The sequence below is a fragment of the Galleria mellonella genome, unplaced genomic scaffold, assembly GCF_026898425.1.
Source record: "Galleria mellonella isolate WM207_F2 unplaced genomic scaffold, CSIRO_AGI_GalMel_v1 utg329, whole genome shotgun sequence".
Taxonomy (NCBI): domain Eukaryota; kingdom Metazoa; phylum Arthropoda; class Insecta; order Lepidoptera; family Pyralidae; genus Galleria; species Galleria mellonella.
In genome coordinates, this window is record NW_026442078.1 from 20,001 (window position 1) to 25,000 (window position 5,000).

Consider the following 5,000-nt stretch of genomic DNA (forward strand, 5'->3'; position numbering starts at 1 on the left):
ATAAATTATCATTTATTGACATAGAAAAGAGCGCGAAGCGCGTGCGAGCGCGCGATCGCTAGCTCAATCTAACCGCTAGGTTTGTAGTTTTTTCGGTCGGAAGCGCGCGCGCGGAACGCACACAGGCTTGCGGATTTTCACCGTGCGCGCGCGCGCGTTGATACGCGCGTGTACGCATGCGCGTTCAGACCGTCTCGATAGCGACACGTCGTCTATACGAGATATAAGGTATATCAATCAACATGAAAAACAGTGCGTGTGCGCCGCGCCGCCTACGCCTACGCCGCGATCACATACACGTGGTGTACACGTATAAGTGCGCGTGAGCGCGCGCGTGCGTGCGTGCGTGCCGACACTGAAACGTTAATGATCCTTCCGCAGGTTCACCTACGGAAACCTTGTTACGACTTTTACTTCCTCTAAAGGATCAAGTTTGGTCAACTTCCCAGCAACGCCGACGGCCGTGAAGCCACCGCGAGCCCGTCCGAAGTCCTCACTAAATCATTCAATCGGTAGTAGCGACGGGCGGTGTGTACAAAGGGCAGGGACGTAATCGACGCGGGCTAGTGACCCGCGCCTACTAGGGATTCCTGGTTCATGGGGATCATTGCAGTCCCCAATCCCAACCACGAAGGAGGTTCAGCGGTTACCCGGTCCTTTCGGACAGGGAGAGTGAAACACGCTGATTCCTTCAGTGTAGCGCGCGTGCGGCCCAGGACATCTAAGGGCATCACAGACCTGTTATTGCTCACTGTCACGCGGCTGGACGCCGCTTGTCCCTCTAAGAAGACTTGTGATACGTCGCCAGTGAGTTGCGCGACACGAAGGCCGCGCACACCTAAATGCCGTCACCTATTTAGCAGGCTAGAGTCTCGTTCGTTATCGGAATTAACCAGACAAATCGCTCCACCAACTAAGAACGGCCATGCACCACCACCCACCGAATCAAGAAAGAGCTCTCAATCTGTCAATCCTTCCAGTGTCCGGGCCTGGTGAGGTTTCCCGTGTTGAGTCAAATTAAGCCGCAGGCTCCACTCCTGGTGGTGCCCTTCCGTCAATTCCTTTAAGTTTCAGCTTTGCAACCATACTTCCCCCGGAACCCAAAGACTTTGGTTTCCCGGAAGCTGCCCGGCGAGTCATTGGAGTAACTCCGCCGGATTGCTGGTTGGCATCGTTTATGGTTAGAACTAGGGCGGTATCTGATCGCCTTCGAACCTCTAACTTTCGTTCTTGATCAAGGAAAACATTCTTGGCAAATGCCTTCGCTGTTGTTCGTCTTGCGGCGGTCCAAGAATTTCACCTCTGTCGCCGCAGTACGAATGCCCCCGTTTATCCCTATTAATCATTACCTCGGAGTTCTGAAAACCAACAAAATAGAACCGAGATCATATTCTATTATTCCATGCACGAAATATTCAAGCAGCATTTTGAACCTGCTTTGAGCACTCTAATTTGTTCAAAGTAAACTTGCCGGCCCACCTCGACACTCACCGAAGAGCACCGCGATAGGATTTTGATATTGAACCGGCGTTTTACCGCCGGCTCACCGACGATATGCTCCGCAAACGTGTCAGTATCACCGCGGATGCGGTGCACCGACAGCGCGGCGCACAAATGCAACTACGAGCTTTTTAACCGCAACAACTTTAATATACGCTATTGGAGCTGGAGTTACCGCGGCTGCTGGCACCAGACTTGCCCTCCAATGGTTCCTCGTTAAAGGATTTAAAGTGTACTCATTCCAATCACGGGGCCTCGGAAGAGTCCCGTATCGTTATTTTTCGTCACTACCTCCCCGTGCCGGGAGTGGGTAATTTGCGCGCCTGCTGCCTTCCTTGGATGTGGTAGCCGTTTCTCAGGCTCCCTCTCCGGAATCGAACCCCGATTCCCCGTTACCCGTTGCAACCATGGTAGGCGCGTAACCTACCATCGACAGTTGATAAGGCAGACATTTGAAAGATGCGTCGCCGGCTCGGGACCATGCGATCGGCAAAAGTTATCCAGATTCATCAAAATTAACGACTTCGGACGCGAGGCCCTCCGTCGATTGGTTTTGATCTAATAAAAGCACTCATCCCATCACTGGTCAGAGTTTCGAGTGCATGTATTAGCTCTAGAATTACCACAGTTATCCAAGTAGGATGGAGTGGATCTAAGGAACCATAACTGATTTATTGAGCCATTCGCGGTTTCGCCGACTAGCGGCTTGTACTTAGACATGCATGGCTTAATCTTTGAGACAAGCATATGCTACTGGCAGGATCAACCAGGTATTTACTACTACTACTACTACTACTACACTAACACACTATTAGACTAGTGTGTGGTGCGCGTTAGCAAAAACATCGCCACACACCGACAATTCGCGGTGCACGGCGTGCCTATAACAGTGGTGGGGGGAGACACGAGTACGTTCGTTAAGCGTCGTGCGCGTACACGCACGCGACAACGTACGTACGTCGCGTTTCTCCTCCTCCTCCTCCTCCTCTCGCGACTCGAACAGATCGGAAACGCTCTCTCCGCCGGCCGGTCGGTCGGTCGGCGCCGGCTCTCTATATACGCAACAATATAGAAGATATGACCAGCGGCGGCCGCCGCCGCGCGTCGGATAGCAAACGTTCCGCGCCGTCGAGACGGCATCTTTTGGACGGCATCTCTAAATATCCATTTATTCAGAGCGCGCGTCCGCGATTGAACGTCCACCCGGAGATTGAATATCTCGCAGTATAATGTATACAAAATTGATTTCTCCGTCGTGAATATTATCATCATCCAGAACGTATGAGAGATCGCCCGGTAGATCAGAGGGCACACGCACACACAAAACTATACGTCGATTCGATTCGTTTCGATTCGATAGAGAGAAAATTGTTCTCTCCGCAGAATCGGTAGTACCGAAACCGACGCATATAACTACATATAATACACAAAAACATTACCACGAGATAACGAAAACGTACCGCCGATTAATGGCACGCCGGTGTCGGCAAGCGCGCTTACACACACTTCTCGATCGACGGCCCAACGACGGCAGAGTCGTCGTCGTCATCATCGCGACAACATTACAACTTATAGAATAACCCGGTGCGAAAAGAAAAAAAGAAAAAAAAAAAAATCTTTCTTTATTTTCCATTCATTATCACAGGTACGGCTCTTTGAGGACCGAGAGAGAGTTTTTGGAGGCTTGTGTGAGGAGGAGGAGGAGGATATATCACCGAAATAACGGTCGTCGCTCGCGAGAGCAGCGGCGACACAAAGTCGGTTATATACCAACCACCAGCCAACACACACATAACATATCCAAACAACAAAACCCCCGGGCCGCCGTTGCGGGTCCGCGTGGAGTGAGAAATAAAACATGTGCACACGGTTCTCGCATATATTATGCAGCATATATGCAAAGCGCCAAGCGCAAGAGCGCCGCCTCTGCACACACACAACAAACATAGAGAGACCCCGTGTGTGGTGTTTCATTCGTATTATAAATATATTTTAAGAGACGCGCGCCACGAGTGGCGCGCGCCGCGTCGCCACGCCGCGAGACTCCGCTCTCGGACTCGGAGCCGAGAAACAAAGTGCGAAAGTGACGGCCGCCAGAGCGGTCGGATAGATGCGCTACAAGTCGACAGTTTCACGGCGCGGTACGTCGTCGCGTTGCGTTTTCAGAAAAGGGAGGGCGGGGGGGAGAGAGGGACAAAAAAAAAAATTATAAAACGAATACACCACACAACGAATATGTGAAAAATAAATGGAATAAACAAAAAGAGTTTTCAGAAAAGGGAGGGGGGGGGGGGGGGGGGGAGGGGGGGAGAGAGAGAGAGAGAGAAAAAAAAATTATAAAACGAATACACCACACAACGAATATGTGAAAAATAAATGGAATAAACAAAAAGCGTCGTGGGGTCTAATAAAATATAAAACTGTTAATATAAATCAATAGAATGAATTTCAACAACAACTTCTCTATTATATCATTGACCAATTCTAATTCTTAACGATAACGGGGACGGTGTATATGCGCTCGTATATTAAAAATATGTGCGAATCGGTTATCCGTCATTATCTTAAGGTATTTTTCCGCATCATCATAATAATGTTGTTTATTGTTAAGTTCGCTGCTATATAAAAACGGTGATAGACAAGATATCAATACTACACACATAATAGACACAACATAAACTCCTATAACTCTGTCGTCTCTAAAATATTTGAAACAGTCACGTCAGATAGAATAAATATCTAATTTTATAAACTTTATCAAAGAAAAGGTAAATCTAAAATGTTAGCTTGTTTTGATTTTATTAAAATCATAACTAAAAATCTTAACGAACGAACGAACGAACCAAGTGTTGAATTAGTGAAGAAAATTGACAATCAAAAAGTGACAGTACGGTCAAAACTACAAAATTATAAAAAATTTCAGAGGGCCCACTACTTTTCTTGCTTTCTTCATATTAACGATTCATCCGCCATCAGCTCGGCATCATGAATTGAATGACATCTTCCAGACGCCGGAATAAAAACCAAATAACTTAAATGGAAAAAAATCTCAAACACATAAACAAAACATACCTTATAATCTCCTCCTCAATTACCCTGAGGATCCCGGATACATCAGAGGCTGATATGATGACCCCGGGACAACCTGGAGACAAGTAATCTTTAAAAGAATTTTCTGAATCGATCTGGGCGTCTTCGAATAATCGAGAAACATAATTTTTTTTTAATTCAGTAACAGTCGAATATGTATATGGTACGCAATAAGTAGGTATATTATAACTATTACTACGTCGCCGCCGCCGCGTTGTCGGTGAACGCGTTCTTTACAAAGGAGGCGGCGGCTTTCTTTTGAGCGTCGACCGTTGGTAACTGTAGGTAAGTTTAATTATGGATTCTCAAAGTGTTGGTGTTCACACTTTGGGCTATGTTCGCTCGGCTTATTGTCGGGTTATTTCGCTCTAGTAAAATTACACTCTGTCGCTCTCCTCCCTCACGCGGGA

The 5,000-nt window shown here is 47.6% G+C and overlaps 1 non-coding gene across 1 annotated transcript; it reads right to left on the reverse strand.

Annotated features, from left to right (window-relative positions):
- Nucleotides 1-364: 364 nt before the first annotated feature.
- Nucleotides 365-2,273, reverse strand: LOC128201012 (small subunit ribosomal RNA). Its single transcript, XR_008253007.1, has one exon. It is a non-coding gene; the product is annotated as a small subunit ribosomal RNA (ribosomal RNA).
- Between the last annotated feature and the right edge of the window lie 2,727 nt (nucleotides 2,274-5,000).